Here is a 19285-nt window from a genome sequence, read left to right as displayed (position 1 = left end):
CATCCATTTGTAAATACCTTTTCCATTCACGTTCAATCATTTCACTAATGTACATATGCTGATTTCATTGTAGGGACCATTTTTGTTCATGTGTTCATGTGTTCATCTGTACACTTTAATTAATGAATAATTTTAATTATTTTACCATTTAAAATTTTAATAACTTTAATTTTTACAATGTATCTTACCGTGTCATGTGTTCATAAAAATGATTCTATAATCGAACTAATATGTAGCCTTATTTTATTTATAGTTTTATTGTATATATATAAGTATATGTGTGTATGTGTATACGTATATATAGGCATTTGTGTATATATGTGGGTGTATATGTATGTATGTAGGTGTATATATATATTTATATATATTATACTCTATTTATTATAACATAATCATCGTACCGTAATATTCTATTAACTATCTTTTATTTTTATCTAACACTTATGATTATTTTATTATTAATACAGTTTATCTGTCATCCATTCCACTTATACTTATAATGTAATTCTCCACACTTATTTCATTCACCTATCTTACACATTTTGCAACATCTCGGAGTATCCCATTAGCACTGAGGTGTTGCAATAACACCATCCACTCCGTTGGTTTTTTTTTAGTGGGTATTCCAGTCGCTTCACGGCTGGCGAGTCCCACATACCCGCCCTGAAATAAGACAGTAATCCTGTCTTATTTCAGGACGGGATGCGTAAATGCATTTTTCTGACCAACGTTAAAAAAAAAAAAAAAAAAAAAAAAAAAAACCTAACCTAACCTAACCTAACCTAACCTAACCTAACCTAACCTAACCTAACCTAACCTAACCTAACCTAACCTAACCTAACCTAACCTAACCTAACCTAACCTAACCTAACCTAACCTAACCTAACCTAACCTAACCTAACCTAACCTAACCTAACCTAACCTAACCTAACCTAACCTAACCTAACCTAACCTAACCTAACCTAACCTAACCTAACCTAACCTAACCTAACCTAACCTAACCTAACCTAACCTAACCTAACCTAACCTAACCTAACCTAACCTAACCTAACCTAACCTAACCTAACCTAACCTAACCTAACCTAACCTAACCTAACCTAACCTAACCTAACCTAACCTAACCTAACCTAACCTAACCAGTCTCGCGTCGCTCGTCGCCGGGTGCGGACGTGTCGAGAGCTCTGGGCCGCGTGTGCGAGTGGCGGTCCGGACCGACAGCGGACCGAGGACCGACCAAGGGGACCGGACAGCGGACCGAGGACCGGACCGACCAAGGGGACCGGACCTTCAGCGGACCAGGACCGGACCGAGGACCAGACCAGCAGCGGACCGGACCGGGGACCGGACATCGGACCGACGACCGGACAGCGGACCGAGGACCGGACCGGACCGGACCAGCGGCGGACCAAGGACCGGACCGGACCAGGAGCAGTGGTTGGGCCGGGCGCCTATATAAGCGGCTCGCCTCACCGAGCCACCTCAGTCGCGCGCGGATCGCCGCCGCGAGCGGTCGTCTTCGGCGGGCGGCCTTCTCGGCCCCTATGCCCTCGCGTCCGGGCGTATAGCCAGGACGTGAGGTGTGACAGGGGTCTGGGGACCGGACCCGCGAAGAGGTGCGGACCGGACCGAGGACCGGACCAGCAGCGGATCGGACCGACGACCGGACAGCGGACCGAGGACCGGACCGTGCTAGCGGGGAACCGAGGACCGAGGACCGGACCGGACCAGGAACAGTGGTAAGGCCGGGCGTCTATACAGCGGGCGTCAGTCGCGCGCAGATCGCCGTCGCGAGCGGTCGTCTTCGGCGGGTGGCCCTCACGGCCCCTATGCCCTCGCGTCCGGGCGTATAGCCTGGGCGTGAGGTGTGACAGGGGTCTGAGGACCGGGACTGGAGACCGGACCGGACCGGTAAAGACCACGAAGAGGTGCGGACCGGGGACCGGGGACCGGAGCAGCAGCAGCGGACCGGACATCGGACCAACGACTGGACAGCTGACCGGGCTGACAGCGGACCAAGGACCGGACCGGACCAGGAACAGTGGTTGGGCCGGGCGCCTGTGTAGGCGGCTCGCCTTACCCAGCCACCTCAGTCGCGCACAGACCGCCGACGCGAGCGGTCGTCTTCGGCGGGCGGCCTTGACGGCCCTATGCCCTCGCGTCCGGGCGTATAGCCTGGGCGTGAGGTGTGACAGGGGTCTGAGGACCGGGACTGGAGACCGGACCGGACCGGTAAAGACCACGAAGAGGTGCGGACCGGGGACCGGAGCAGCAGCAGCGGACCGGACCGACCTAGGGTCCGTGGACCGGACATCGGACCAACGACTGGACAACGGACCGGGCTGACAGCGGACCGAGGACCGGACCGGACCAGGAACAGCCGGGCGCCTGTGTAGGCGGCTCGCCCTACCCAGCCACCTCAGTCGCGCACAGACCGCCGACGCGAGCGGTCGTCTTCGGCGGGCGGCCTTGACGGCCCTATGCCCTCGCGTCCGGGCGTATAGCCTGGGCGTGAGGTGTGACAGGGGTCTGAGGACCGGGACTGGAGACCGGACCGGACCGGTAAAGACCACGAAGAGGTGCGGACCGGGGACCGGAGCAGCAGCAGCGAACCGGACCGACCTAGGGGACCGTGGACCGGACATCGGACCAACGACTTAACGGTGTGGACCAGGACACCGGAGCGGACCAGGACTAACACCAACCTGTGGACTGGACCGGACCGCGTGGAGCAGCGGGCCAGGACCGGACCAACCAGGAGTCCGGACCACGGATCAACCGACCAAGGAAGCAGACCAGGAGACCGGAGCGGACCAGGACCAGACCAACCAGAGGACTGGACCAGACCGCAAAGAGCAGCGGGCCAGACCGCCGGACCGCGGACCGAGGACCGGACCTGGACCGGACCGACCGTGAAGAGGAGTAGACCTGGACCGGAGCGGACCGGCCAGACGATCGGAGCGGACCGGTCAGACGACCGGACCGAACCCGCGACGAGGTCCGGGCCTGAGGAAGGGCCAGCCTGGGCAGAGGACCGACCAACGTTAGAGGACCGGAGCTTACCTGCAAGCGAGACCTAGCCCGGTCAGTGGGGGGGGGTATTTCGTGATTTGTGCTGTGTGCTTAAAATAATGGGTAGTGCCTTATGTGATAAACATTGGTCATCATGACCTCTTGATTCCGTGTACACTCAGTGACAGTGATTAGTGGCTGTGCATAATTGGATTGCAGTGAATACAACAGTCGTGCACAATGGACACCGAGGTGGGAGTATCCAGCTCGCCTGGAGAGGACAATGTTACAGGTAATCCCTCCCTCATCTCTCAGTCTACTCTGAAAGGAGCTAACGCCAAGCGACCTCCTCCGTCGGCTTACATTGAGCTGCCTGCAACTGCCGCTGAGGTCAAGGACCTCGATTCCCTCGCCAAGGTGATTAGAATACTATCAACTACCACCATCAAGGCGATTAATGAAGGTAAAAGCGTCACCGCTTCAAATAAGAGACTCATTACCGCGGCTGCTGCCGAGACCCAACGATCAATTGATCAATACTTGCGTACGGTCACAACTACACCTTCAACTCTGGCCGCCCTGTCGGAGGTCAGCGACCCTGTCAGCCATAATAGTCATGATGATACACTAAGGAAGGAACTAAGTGAGTGCGTAGGGGAAATTCGCATGCTGCGCGGAGAGCTAGCCTCCCATCCGTTGGCCTCTCCTACTACCTTAGCCGCTGGCCTGAAGGAGTCAATTAGAGAAGAGATAGGCAGCGCCTTCAGATTAGAAACCCAATCCGTCAAATCGAATAACCGGTCATATGCTGCCGCCGCTCGCACACCATCGGACAAATCCAACATACCTGCCAATCGACCCTCTATTATTGTCGCTCCGGCCGGGGACGTTCCCACTGCCTCGCACACCCTCAAAGCATTCAGATCGGGCGTAACTTTCAAAGACACCAATTTCTCACCCGCCGAGGTCAAGTTAATCCCAAATAAGAAACTGCGCTTAGTATTCGACAACTGCGAGCAACGGGACATCACCCTTCACAAGATCGAATCAGCTAATTGCGGACTCACTGCTAAGCCCACTAAAAAACTTAGACCTATGCTATTGCTTAAGGGCGTCTCCAAATCCACTACTCCTGAATCCCTTACGGATATCATCCTACACCAAAATGACTCTATAAGAAATTTGATAACTAATGATGAGGACTTTCAATTTAAATTCAAAAGAAACAATAGAAACAGCAAACTTTACAATGCAGTCTTCATTACGACACCCATGCTCTGGCGCACCATCGTCTCTTCCGGCAGACTCAACGTGGACCACCAGAGGGTCCACGTCGAGGAATACGTTCCCCTTCTCCAATGCTTCAAATGCCTACAATTTGGCCACACGCAAAAAAGGTGTACGTCCGACACACCCATCTGCTCACACTGCTCATCCACTGATCACAACTATCGCAATTGCCCTAACAACACAGACGAAAACAAAATTTGCTGTTTTAATTGCTCCAAACAACAAAAACGCAAAGATCCTGCAAATCCCATTAAAACAAACCACAGTGCCACCTCCAACTCATGTCCACTTATAAACCAATTGACCAACCGTCTGCGCGACAAAATCGATTATGGATAGTCGCGTCACTTGCACACTCCCAAACAAGGAATATTCCTGTATTCAAGTTAACTTAGACAAAGGTAGAAACGCCCTTCACGAACTCACCACTCACATAAATTCGCATCAAACCGACCTCATATTCATCAATGAACCATACGTTGGATCCAGTAACGAAATGAAAAACACACCTGGCTACCTTACTTATCAATTTCCTTCCTCCACTAATACAAAAGCTTCAATCCTAATTAAGGAAAACCTCACCAGCTCTCTCGGGATCAGTGAATTCTCCAACTCCAACATTTGCATTGTTAAAATTAACCATCAGGGCAAAGGTTGTATATACATCATCTGTGTATATATCGAACCTCGCACCGACGACCATGATACCCTAAGAAAATTAGAACATTTCCTTCAAATAACTGCTGGATCTACGCACCTCATCTGTGGTGACTTCAATGGCTGGCACAGTCTCTGGGGCTCTGAGAAAAATAATAGGCGAGGCAACCGCATTTTGGACTTCATCACAGTTAACAGTTTGACTCTTTGTAACGTTGGATCACATCCAACTTTTGAAACCATTTCGCACGGAAGGTACAGATCATCCATCATTGACTTAACCCTAACCAATAACACCTCATCTTCCCGCATCACTAACTGGACAATTGACCGTTCCCTTTGTCCATCAACCCAGCATAACGCCATTAAATTTTCCCTAAGCTTCGGGACCATTAGATATACTAGAAACAAGAAACTTTCAACATTCAAATATAACACCTCTTCCGTTAAATGGGACGCCATCAATGATAGCTTCACTAACGAAATTAATAATAAAATTAACGTGCACACTGGAATCTCTTCTTTAAATAAATCAGAACTAGAAACTTACATATCCAAATTAACTTCAGCCATACAACTGACCTGCGACAAAATTCTACCCCGGTCCCCCAGATACCTACACAAGGCTCCCTGGTGGAACGACGACTTAGAGAAACTAAAAAAGGAAGTCATTGCCATCCATCACAAACTTTGTAATCATGTAAGACGCAAACTGCCCTTAGGCGACATTATATCGGAAAGAGCGATCCTCAAGAAAAAATATTCTGATGCCATCTGCTCCGCCTCTACTGAAAATTTCAGGGAATTTTGTAATAAACAAAAGAAGGAAGACGTTTACTCTATCACCAACAGACTAATAAAAACCCGACCAATTACTAAGCCCCCGTCCACACTTAGGCTTGATGATGGTACATACACCACGGATACTGTAAGCACTGCCAATGCTCTTCTTAACAGATTTTACCCTGACGACAACACCGACACCACTGACAGACAAAAATCCCTTCGACAGAATATGATCAATCCCCCAAATCAGGACACTGAACCCCCCTTCACTTTTATCGAAATATTAGAATGCATCAAGTCAATGAACCATAAAAGGGCTCCCGGACCCGATCACCTTACCGCCGATATCTGCTTGCAATTTGCCATGGCTTTTCCTGGAATAATCACTGATCTCATGAACAGATGCCTCCAATTAGAATATTTCCCCACAATTTGGAAGATTGCACATGCTAAAATCATACCCAAACCTAACAAAGGCGACTACTCTGACCCATCTTCGTACAGACCCATCGGCCTCATCAATGTGTTCGGAAAGATTCTTGAAAAGCTCTTGACTAACAGACTCACCCACCATATGCTCTCCACTGACACTTCATGTAACAAACAATTCGGTTTTAAACGACAAACATCCACTATCCAAGCAATAGACCACGCCTTGAAAATTATTAATAATGCAAAATCTAATAACAAACATGTCATAGCTGTATCCCTGGATATTAAATCCGCTTTTGACCATGCGTGGTGGCCTGCCATTTTTCATAGATTACGTGAAATAAACTGTCCCGGTAATATTTATAACATTCTTCTCAGTTACATTGAAGATCGGAAAGTCGAAATTAACTTCGCCGATTGTCATGTGAGCAAAACAATGACCAAAGGGTGCATACAGGGATCTGTCTGCGGCCCCACATTCTGGAACTTAATCTTGGACGAACTGCTATGCGCTGACTTACCCCCTGGGTGCCACCTGCAAGCTTACGCTGACGACGTACTTCTAATAACGCATTCCAAACACATTCGCGATCTTGAGTACCAAACCAACCAAGCCTTGTCTCAAATATCCACATGGGGTGACACCGTAAAACTTAAATTCGGTCCTGATAAGACTCAGGTCATCGGCTTCAGCAGTAAATCACAAAAGTGCAACATCAGAATAGATAATCAAACAATTCCATTTGCTAAAGAATTCAAAATCCTTGGGGTCATCATTGACAATAAACTCAACTTCAATAAACATTGCGAATATGTCATTGACAAAGCAAAAAAGCTATTCAATAAACTTACCATTTTCATTAGACCGACTTGGGGAGTTCACCCGGATAATGTTAAAATAATATACGAAAGCGTGATCGAACCGATAATAAGTTACGCTGCGGGCATTTGGTCAACTGCGCTTCTGTGTAAATACAACATTCATAAATTTTTATCCCTACAAAGATTATTTGCCATTAAAATTGTTCAAGGTTTTCGTACGGTCAGCACCGCGACCTCCATTTCTCTCGCCCAACTCACTCCCCTTCCTACTAAAATATCCGAGGTAGCTGACATTGAACTTACAAAACTTAACGGTCATTCTAAATTTTTACCTTCCGATACCCCTTTAGAACGCCCATCACCCCCCTCTGAGCTACTCCACCCATCCCTTAGAACCGGAATCCAATTCACTGAGGTGACTAACATCAACGAACTCACCGACCTTTCACTCCCAAACACCACTGAAATTTACACCGACGGTAGCAAGCACGATGATGTGGTCGGTGCCGCTTTTGTCGTACTGCATCCTAATGGCAACACCACCATCAAAAAATTCAAACTCCATAATAAATGTTCTGTCTTCCAGGCGGAAATGCTCGCCATTAGCGGTGCCTGCAACTGGATCATTTCCAATCAAATCCCCCACTCTCTTGTCCTCTCTGACTCTAAAGCCGGTCTGACTGAATTGTGTAATCCCAACAGCTGTAACCCCTTCGCCGTACAGATCTTTTCCAAATTAAACTATGCCAACCTGAATGGTCTCTCAATTAAATTCGCCTGGGTCAGGGCACATGTAGGCATCGTCGGCAACGAAATGGCTGATCAGGCCGCTAAGCACGCGGCCTCACTTCACAAGAAACCTGACTATTACCACATTCCCATCAGCTTTATAAAATATGAAAACAAACAGGTATCCAAACAGGCCTCTCAGGACTTATACGCCGAATGCACTTTTGTCACTACACGGTTCCCTACTATCACAGACTTAAACAATTACTTAAAGATTGTCAGACCATACTTTGCCATAACTCAATATTTAACGAATCATGGGTATCACAAAGCCTACCTACACAGATTTAAAATCACTGATAATGACTTCTGTCCCTGTGACGGTCAGTCATCCCAAACACTTTCCCACCTGATTCAAGACTGCCCTAGATTTGCCTCTACCCGTACAGACCATCTTATCGCAGCAGAAACCATAGACCCTTACGATGTCAGAACATTCTTGGATAAACCAACACTCATTGACACGTTTCACACTCACTTACACTATATCATCAAACAGCTAAAAACATTCAATAAAGAACAAACTGCACATACAGACACAACCAATTAACAATTAGCTATCATCATATTAGTATCACTTTTATTAATTTCAATAATACTTAGTTAATTCACTTACTGTACCATAATAATAACCCTAGCTTATGCTATTAAATTATTGCACTTTGATTTGCAAGCTGCTATTGTAGCTTTTATTTCAGCATTGTAAGCCCACGTTTTTGCACCCACACGGGAGAGCAGGTGGGACACAGGTATCTAGTACGGTCTTCTTTAGGTGGACTGGAATATCTCCTTTTAGGATTTCCTTCATGGTCCAAAACTTTTACCAGCTCATATCAATACGCCGTTCGATCTCTTGTTCTTCGTTATTACCTCCTATGATATTTGTTTCCTTAATTAATATACCGCAGCTACTATACCATAATAATTTTTCAAATCTAATCTTTAATTAAAAAAAAAAAAAAAAAATATATAGCACTTATTACTATGTCCGCAACTGGGGAGGTCTGCACCTGCTGCCCCACCTGCCCTCACCGCAAAGAATTGAAACGTCTGCGGGACTGGACGCAGCAATTGCTACATTCCAACACTGCTCTCATTAATACAATCCATACGATTATCAATACACGCGGACCGTCTCCCACATCTGCCCCACCTCCATCATACCCCCCTTTCAATTTCAGTAAATTAGCCAACTCACCACCCATTGACCCTCTTCCTCACACGCAGGCAACTTACGGTGCCTCCGCGTTAAGGCTCGCGAAAGCTCTCACAAACTTACCGCCCATGGTCTCCCCGATAAGTTCCCCGATCTCTGACTCTTGTGGACAATCAATACACACCCATGCTACACCCACCCTGACTAAGCCACAGAGGGGCATGCAGTGCGTGCTCTGCGGTATCTTTCTTAAAAGCGGAAAAGGAATCCGTCACTTTAAGAGGAAACATCCTACTTACGAAAATGGCTTTTACCAAGGCAATCCCCATTACCCCAGATATTTCTGGTTCCACACCTCTGAGGTGCTTTCGAGTTGCCCGGGCTATCACCGGCCACCTACTAAACTATTGAAAGGAGTAAGGGGGATCAATTGCCAATTCCTTGGAATTAATTAATTGAAGGATGTGACCAGAAAGAAGGAGAGTGATATCAAAGGAAGAAAAGAGAAAGAACAGGAAAAGAGAATAATTATTAGTAATTTGAGCATTTTACCTTCTCGCTACTGCACCTTACTGTGCCTTACTATCTTTTCTTGTCATACATATTCCATTTCCACTTACTTAAAATTCACTTGTGTCAGTTATATTAGCTCTACCATTAATTTTGTGAATATACATACTTACATACATACTTTGAAGTTACTTATTCTCTCTGGTCTAATTTTTCGGTTATAATTGCACATATGTTGATACGACGGAAGGGAGGGCTGGGCCGTAAAGGAAAAAAAAAAAAAAAAAAAACCATTTATATACAGAAATATAAGAAAAAAAAAAAAAAAAAAAAAAAAAAAAAAAAGGAAAAAGGAAAAAAAAAAAAAAAAAAAAAAACACTGCCCTCCCTTAAACTTTAACTAGTGCTATAACTATTACCAACCAGACTGTTTAATACTCTGCATACTCTGCAATTGTGCAACTGGATTTCATCACTAATTTAATTTCATTCTATTGATTTCTGTATTAAAATTCATTTGTAAATATTTTCTCCACTCACGTTCTCATTACTTATTTAACTAATGTACATATGCTGACCATTTTTCTTCATGTGTTCTTGTGTTCATTTGTACATTTCAATAAATGAATAATTTTAATTATTTTACTATTTAAAATTTTAAAAATTCATGTATGTATGCTGATTTTATTGTAAAGACCATTTTTGTTACGCCCTGGCTGAATCATGTTTTCTTGTGTAACTGTACTTAATCACTAATTTAATTTTTTTTCTCCATTGATTTTTGTATTATCATCCATTTGTAAATACCTTTTCCACTCACGTTCAATTATTTCACTAATGTACATATGCTGATTTCATTGTAGGGACCATTTTTGTTCATGTGTTCATTTGTACACTTTAATTAATGAATAATTTTAATTATTTTACCATTTAAAATTTTAATAACTTTAATAATTTTTACAATGTATCTTACCGTGTCATGTGTTCATATAAATGATTCTATAATCAAACTAATATGTAGATAACTATCTTTTAGCCTTATTTTATTTATAGTTTTATTGTATATATATATGTATATGTGTGTATGTGTATACGTATATATGGGTATTTGTGTATATATGTGTATGTGTGTGTATTATTATTATGTATGTATGTAGGTGTATATATATATTTATATATATCATACTCTATTTATTATAACATAATCATCCTACCGTAATATTCTATTAATTATCTTTTATTTTTATCTAACACTTATGATTATTTTATTATTAATACAGTGTATCTGTCATCCATTCCACTTATACTTATAACGTAATTCTCCACACTTATTTCATTCACCTATCTTACACATTTTGCAACATCTCGGAGTATCCCATTAGCACTGAGGTGTTGCAATAACACCACCCACTCCGTTGGTTTTTTTTTAGTGGGTATTCCAGTCGCTTCACGGCTGGCGAGTCCCACATACCCGCCCTGAAATAAGACAGTAATCCTGTCTTATTTCAGGACGGGATGCGTAAATGCATTTTTCTGACCAACGTTAAAAAAAAAAAAAAAAAAAAAAACCTAACCTAACCTAACCTAACCTAACCTAACCTAACCTAACCTAACCTAACCTAACCTAACCTAACCTAACCTAACCTAACCTAACCTAACCTAACCTAACCTAACCTAACCTAACCTAACCTAACCTAACCTAACCTAACCTAACCTAACCTAACCTAACCTAACCTAACCTAACCTAACCTAACCTAACCTAACCTAACCTAACCTAACCTAACCTAACCTAACCTAACCTAACCTAACCTAACCTAACCTAACCTAACCTAACCTAACCTAACCGACTCTGGGTCATTTGATTGAGAAATTGACAAAATTTATGTTAAATTAAACCTAGATTGACTTGGGAAGCATTCTACACCTCCCAAATATTGTTCTGGACTGTTTTATACAAAAATATAATTTAACATTGACAATTAGACTATTGGGGGGCTTTTTACACCTCCCAAGATTTTAGATTAAGTTAGGAAATTAAGAAATTTTGTTTATTATTTGATTATTTTGGTATTAAGTCAGGGATTAGGTTAGTACAGCAGTTTGACTTGGGAGGCAATCTACACCTCCCAAATAACTTGTAATACAAATAACTAGAATAGCAAATTAATTTAAAAACTTGAAATTTTCAGATTGAAGGGCACTTTACACCTTTCAAATATTCAAATAACGTTAGGTTAGAATTAGGTCTACACAGCCTAAATAAAAACATTTAGTTAACTTAATCTAATTTACACCGTTACAAAAATGTCGATGAAATCTAAAACTGATGCACCTAAACCAGCAAAATTACCGGTCAAAGTCCCGAAAGAGACCGCCTCTTACGCCAGGTCAGCAATTGAAGCTCCGTTGAGTGACTTGCCAGCTGTGGCAAACCAGCTGTTTCAGGTCGCAAAGCTACAGTTGGACCAGTCCGGCAACATAAAGGGAACGATAAAGGAGACTGTGCTTGACTGTCTGAATGGACTCTACACCTTATCCATGAGGCTCTGCGATGTCGCACAGTCTCGAATCGATGCCCCAGCTTGTGACGCTGACTTGGCGAATGAGGTAACCGACGCACTGAATGTTCAGACGGGTATAATGGTGGCGGCCAGAGAAGAGATATGCGCGATCAAAGAACAAATGACCAGGCTTGTTGAAAGTATTGGAACAGCGACAGACAGCGGCTGTTCATATGCCAAAGTCGTGGCAACTCCAAAAGAGGCCCCTTCTGCTGAATCGCAGTCGGTCCACTCGCTGATCGTGTCATCGCCGGATGAAGCAGACACCAGCGAAGACGTAATATTAAAAATACGATCTGCAGTGTGCGCGAAGACATCGGGTCTGCGAGTGGACAGACTTCGAAAAGCTAGGAATCAAAAAGTAGTGTTGGGATGCCAAACCAAAGAAGAGTTGGCCAGAGTGGCGGAACAACTTAGATCTGGCAACCCAACTCTACAAATAGAACAGAAGACAAACAAGGACCCCCTGGTCATACTTAGAAACGTCTTAAGCGTCAATACAGATGACGACATACTCAATGCTCTGAAAAACCAAAACACGCACATACTGGGGGGGATACCAGAGGGAGAGTATAGAGCCGTTGTGCGATATCGCAGGAGGGCAAGAAACCCACACGAATGCCATACTGTCCTTCAGGTATCCCCACCAGTGTGGCGAAGCCTCACACAGGTCGGAAAGGCACACATAGACCTCCAGAGAGTGCAAGTCCTCGACCAGTCTCCCCTTATACAGTGCACTAGATGCCTAGAGTTCGGACACGGTAAAAAACACTGCAAGGAGGAAGAGGACCGGTGCAGTCACTGCACTGGGACTCACCTTCGCAAAGATTGTCCGCAATGGCTAGCCGGAAATACTGCTAGTTGTCGAAACTGTCAGATGGCAAAACATGAAAAGTTTAACCACAACAGTTTTGACAACGAATGCCCGATAAGGCAAAAATGGGATAGACTGGCGAGGACCAGTGTGTCTTATTGCTAAAGGTGCATCAGAGGTTCAAGAAGAGTTTAATTATGTCTTTCTAGCAGAAATAGGCAAATCAAAATTGCAAATAAATGTGGCAAAGTTCAATCGGAACAAAATAAAAATAAAAATAAGAATATTAAATATATACCACAAATCTCAAGAGAAAATAACAAAATTTTACGGAAGCTATCCATATTTCGCACAATTATCGATAAATATAAAAATCTACGAAACTCTAGGAAAGATAGGAAAACTAATAATAAGAAAAACAAAATACAAAATTTTATTAAAAAATGTAATTTTCGTTTACAAAAATACAGAACTTGTCACAAAATACCAGCAAACATCTAAAAACTATTTAAAATGTAAATCTGCTAATATGAAAAATTTAAACTCGTTAAAATACAAAAAACAAAAGCAACGAAAACACAATTAGATATTAAAATAAGGTTATTAAAATAACGTAATTAATATCTGAAGCACACGAAATAAACTTAAAACAATAAAATATAAAAATAGAACACAAACACATATTCACACACACACACATAAATAAAAAAAAAAAAAAAAAAAAAATTGTTAAACATCATAAATAGTAAGCCATAGATCATATGTTGTCGTTATATTATAATAATATAATACATAACAATGATAAAAGGATGCTATAATTTATTCTCTCTTCAAAATGATTACACAAAGTATCTAGATAATTAATAGTTAAAGGTAAAAACATAAAACACCATTACATTGCAATATTATTATAAACAGCTAAATAAGGTCTCCGACAACCTTATCGGAGGAAACTCAGCAGTTCCTCCTCAGACGGTGGAACAATTTAAAAAAAAAAAAAAAAAAAAAAAAAAAAAAACCTAACCTAACCTAACCTAACCTAACCTAACCTAACCTAACCTAACCTAACCTAACCTAACCTAACCTAACCTAACCTAACCTAACCTAACCTAACCTAACCTAACCCAACCCAACCTAACCTAACCTAACCGAATTTCATAATTTTCGACTTTCGAACTACTTCCACTTAGTTTCTAAAAAAAAAAAAAAAATTCTAACTCACCCTATGCAAAAAGAGTCTTTGAATATGGTTTGGCATTGAAAGTTACGTATATCCGTGCTTTCAGAACACGCCTGTTTGAATTTCATAATTTTCGACTTTCGAACTACTTCGACTTAGTTTCTAAAAAAATTCAAACTCACCTTATGCAAAAAGAGTCTTTGAATATGGTTTGGCATTGAAAGTTACGTATATCGGCGCTCTCAGAATACGCTAGTTTGAATTTCATAATTTTCGACTTTCGAACTACTTCGACTTAGTTTCTAAAAAAATTCAAAGTCACCTTAAGCAAAAAGAGTCTTTGACTATGGTGTGTGTTCGACTTTCGAACTACTTCGACTTAGTTCCTAAAAAAATTCAAACTCACCTTATGCAAAAAGAGTCTTTGAATATGGTTTGGCATTGAAAGTTACGTATATCGGCGCTCTCAGAATACGCTAGTTTGAATTTCATAATTTTCGACTTTCGAACTACTTCGATTTAAAAACTTCGAGTTAAAAAAATTCAAAGTCACCTTTTCCAAAAAGAGTCTTTGAATATGGTTTGGCATTGAAAGTTACGTATATCCGCGCTCTCAGAACACGCTCGTTTGAATTTTATAAATTTCGACTTTCGAACTACTTCGACTTAGTTTCCAAAAAAATTCAAACTCACCTTATGCAAAAAGAGTCTTTGAATATGGTTTGGCATTGAAAGTTACGTATATCCGCGCTCTCAGAATACGCTAATTTGAATTTCATAATTTTCGACTTTCGAACTACTATGAATTAGTTTCTAAAAAAATTCAAACTCACCTTACAAAAAGAGTCTTTGAATATGGTTTGGCATTAAAAGTTACGTATATCCGCGCTCTCAGAACACGCTTGTTTGAATTTTATAAATTTCGACTTTTGAACTACTTCGACTTAGTTTCCAAAAAAATTCAAACTCACCTTATGCAAAAAGAGTCTTTGAATATGGTTTGGCATTGAAAGTTACGTATATCCGCGCTCTCAGAATACGCTAATTTGAATTTCATAATTATCGACTTTCGAACTTCTTCGACTTAGTTCCTAAAAAAATTCAAACTCACCTTATGCAAAAAGAGTCTTTGAATATGGTTTGGCATTGAAAGTTACGTATATCGGCGCTCTCAGAATACGCTAGTTTGAATTTCATAATTTTCGACTTTCGAACTACTTCGATTTAAAAACTTCGAGTTAAAAAAATTCAAAGTCACCTTTTCCAAAAAGAGTCTTTGAATATGGTTTGGCATTGAAAGTTACGTATATCCGCGCTCTCAGAACACGCTCGTTTGAATTTTATAAATTTCGACTTTCGAACTACTTCGAATTAGTTCCTAAAAAAATTCAAACTCACCTTATATAAAAAGAGTCTTTGAATATGGTTTGGCATTAAAAGTTACGTAAATCCACGCTTTCAGAACACGCTTATTTGGATTTTCTTAATTTTCGACTTTCGAACTACTTCGACTTAGTTTCTAAAAAAATTCAAACTCACCTTATGCAAAAAGAGTCTTTGAATGTGGTTTGGCATTGAAAGTTACGTATACCCGCGCTCTCAGAACACGCTAGTTTGAATTTCATAATTTTCGACTTTCGAACTACTTCGACTTAGTTTCTAAAAAAATTCAAACTCACCTTATGCAAAAAGAGTCTTTGAATATGGTGTGGCATTGAAAGTTACGTATATCGGCGCTCTCAGAATACGCTAGTTTGAATATCATAATTTTCGACTTTCAAACTACTTCGACTTAGTTTCTATAAAAATTCAAACTCACCCTATGCAAAAAGAGTCTTTGAATATGGTTTGGCATTGAAAGTTACGTATATCCGTGCTTTCAGAACACGCCTGTTTGAATTTCATAATTTTCGACTTTCGAACTACTTCGACTTAGTTTCTAAAAAAATTCAAACTCACCTTATGCAAAAAGAGTCTTTGAATATGGTTTGGCATTGAAAGTTACGTATATCCGCGCTTTCAGAATACGCTAGTTTGAATTTCATAATTTTCGACTTTCGAACTACTTCGACTTAGTTTCTAAAAAAATTCAAACTCACCTTAAGCAAAAAGAGTCTTTGACTATGGTGTGGCATTGAAAGTTACGTATATCGGCGCTCTCAGAATACGCTAGTTTGAATATCAGAATTTTCGACGTAATCTCGTGAGCAAGCTCCAAGTATTTTGATACTTTTTCCTTTTCGGCTTTAACCAGATTATCGTCATGTGGAACTGTAATATCAACAATTATTGCACGACGCACTGACCGATCGACTAGCACTATATCAGGTCTATTGGCTACAATATACCTGTCAGTGATAATCGTTCGGTCCCAGTAGAGCAATGCACTGCTATTTTCAAGAACTGACGCTGGGTCGTACCTATAGTAAGGCATCTCAAAATCGATAAGGTCATATTGAAGAGCAAGCTGTTGGTGGATTATCTTGGCTACTTGATTATGTCTGTGCAAGTATTCGCCGTTAGCAAGGTGAGAACACCCAGACACAATATGCCTGAGGGACTCCCCAGGACGACGACACGCTCGACAGATGTCTAGAGTGCCATCTTTCATAATGTGTTTCCGGTAGTTTCTCGTCTTTATAACTTCGTCCATAATTGCACAGACAAAACCCTCGGTTTCCCCAAAGAGGTCACCGAATTGCAACCAAGATACAGATGTTATTTGATCTACATCCGGCCCAGTAAGGGCCTTGTCGAATCGTCAACTCCTTGCTCTTCCATATTGCCACACGATCTGAGTTACTAATTACTATAGGCTTGCGCCAGTTCTCTTTGCCTAGGGATAGCGGGGTAAGTCCCTTATCTACTGCAACGACATCCTGATACATACTCACATTCATCTTGAGAAAATGATCTTTACTTATTATTACGAATCGTTTATGGGAGTAATTATAGAAATGTGTTGTTATTAGACTTTTTTTAAATTTTTCTTTTTAATTTAAATTCAACATCGCATGTGTGTAATATGTTTCACCAACAGATAAAAAACACGTCATAGAACAATGCTTGCAATTGCATTTGCTGGCACATCAAGAAAACGGTTTTACATACAACACTGCAGGAAATTCTTACTGGTGACGAATAAAGTGTTTTTCAGATAGCATGGGTACGGTGACAGCTGCCTTATGACGTCACTGCGGGTACCGCCGCGCTAGCTCGGCGAAACAATTAGCAACACTTTAGTAGGTCGGAGCATCTGGGTATTGTATGGATGTATAATACATACTATATCTACTCAAAACGGTATTTCACTTCTTAAAATATATATATAATGACAATTATTTCACATGAATGTGATAGTAGTAATAAAAGCTTGTTTGTGTTTCTATAAATAAAATATACTTGTTATTTACAATATTAAGTTTTACATTAAATAATTAAATTAAATACTAAACTAAAACTTACCTATAAATAAAATATACAAACAACATTCAAAGCTATTATTTACATCTACTTTATATTTTAATAAAAATTTTAATGTTTTGCTGTTAAGTCAATAATAATGTATCGAATATTTAAAATGTGACAATGTCATGAAAAAAAAAGTAAATTACCAAAAAGAAATAATATTAAAGAGGTTTTCTTTTTACATCTCCCCCCCTTAAAAAAGAACTTTATCTAAATAATGTTCTCTAATTTATAATTGTTCTCTCATTAAGAACAGGATACAGTTTTGTGATATGATAAAAGTTTGATTCCGCTTTTTTGTGGCCGGTATCAACTTCATAGATTGAATTGGAAATCCTTTGTACAATTTTGAACGGTCCAATTCTTAATTCATCGGTTTTCTTTCTATTTAAACGATTTCCGTTTTCTACATATACTCTATCTCCTATTTTCAATCTATATTCTTGCCTATTCTGGTCGAATATTTTTTTATTATAATTGTGAGATTTTAGTGTGTTTTCCAGAGCTAGTTTTCTGTCTCTTTCTAGATCGTCTTTAGTGTATCTTGATTTCAGTTCATTTGGCAAAATATTCACATTTTCTCCTTCTAAAAGGTATTTTGGAGCAAATTTCGTAACAGTGTGTTCTGTTTCATTATATTTTTCTACACATTTTTGCGCAATTGTACTCCATGCTGTTTTATTCTGATTTTCATTAATCTTACACCTTATTTTATTGACTAATGTTTGATTTAGCCTTTCATTAAGTCCATTTGAAAAAGGTGTATCCACAGCAGTGAAAATCATTTTTATATTTTCCTGGTTCAGAAATTCTTTGAATTCCTTGGAATTGATACCAGGGTACTGGTCTGTTAATACCATATCTACTTTGTAAGTTTCTGTAACATTTTTCATTAGTTTAATAAAATCTGTGGAGCTTTGTGTCTTTGATGTAGAAATATAAGCATATCTTGTGAAATGATCAACTAAAAGATGTAAGTATTTTTTTGTTGATCGTGATCCTCCAAAACCGCCAATGGTATCAATTGATACAATGTGAAAAGGTTGTGTTGCAGGACCTAAATGAGACATTAAAACATATTTTGATTTCTTCCTTGATTTGTTTTTAATACAAGTTTCACATTCATCACACATTTCTTTAATGTTTTTGATGAAATTTTTTGCTGTATAAAATGGTGTTAATTTATTTATCATCTGGGTCCTCCCAATGTGACAATAACTAACGTGAACATCTTTTATAAGATTTATGCTCATCTCTTCTGATAATATAATCTTTTCCCGTCTTTTATTCTTTTTGTAGTAAATTCCATTTTTCTTAATAAGTTTTTGTTTTTGTAGGTCTTGATTTCTATATTGGTCATTCTTTATATCTTGTAGACTTATTAAATTTACAACTTTTAAACAATCATCTCTGTTTTTGTGTGGTTCTAAAACTGGGTTTCTGCTTAAGCAGTCGGCTTCCTGGTTGGATTTTCCTGGGTTATATTTTATCTTGAAATTATATTGAGATAAATAATACATCAAATCTCCTAGTTCCTCATCAGTCCTTGATTTAATGTTCATGTTTTCTAATGGTTTATGATCTGAATATACAATAAATTCTTTTCCCATAAGCCAGTGTTGCCAATATTTTATAGATTCTTTTATTGCTAGGCACTCTAGATATATAGCTTTCTTCTTTTTTTGAGTTTCAGTTAACTTTTTTGAGAAATAAGCAACTGGTCTTATATCCTCATTTTTATCTTTTTGTTTCAAAACCGCTCCTACACCCTTTATACTAGCGTCTGTATAAATGTATATTGGTAGTTCTGG

The sequence above is a fragment of the Bicyclus anynana genome, chromosome 17, assembly GCF_947172395.1.
Source record: "Bicyclus anynana chromosome 17, ilBicAnyn1.1, whole genome shotgun sequence".
Taxonomy (NCBI): domain Eukaryota; kingdom Metazoa; phylum Arthropoda; class Insecta; order Lepidoptera; family Nymphalidae; genus Bicyclus; species Bicyclus anynana.
Note: the sequence above shows the minus strand (reverse complement) of the source record.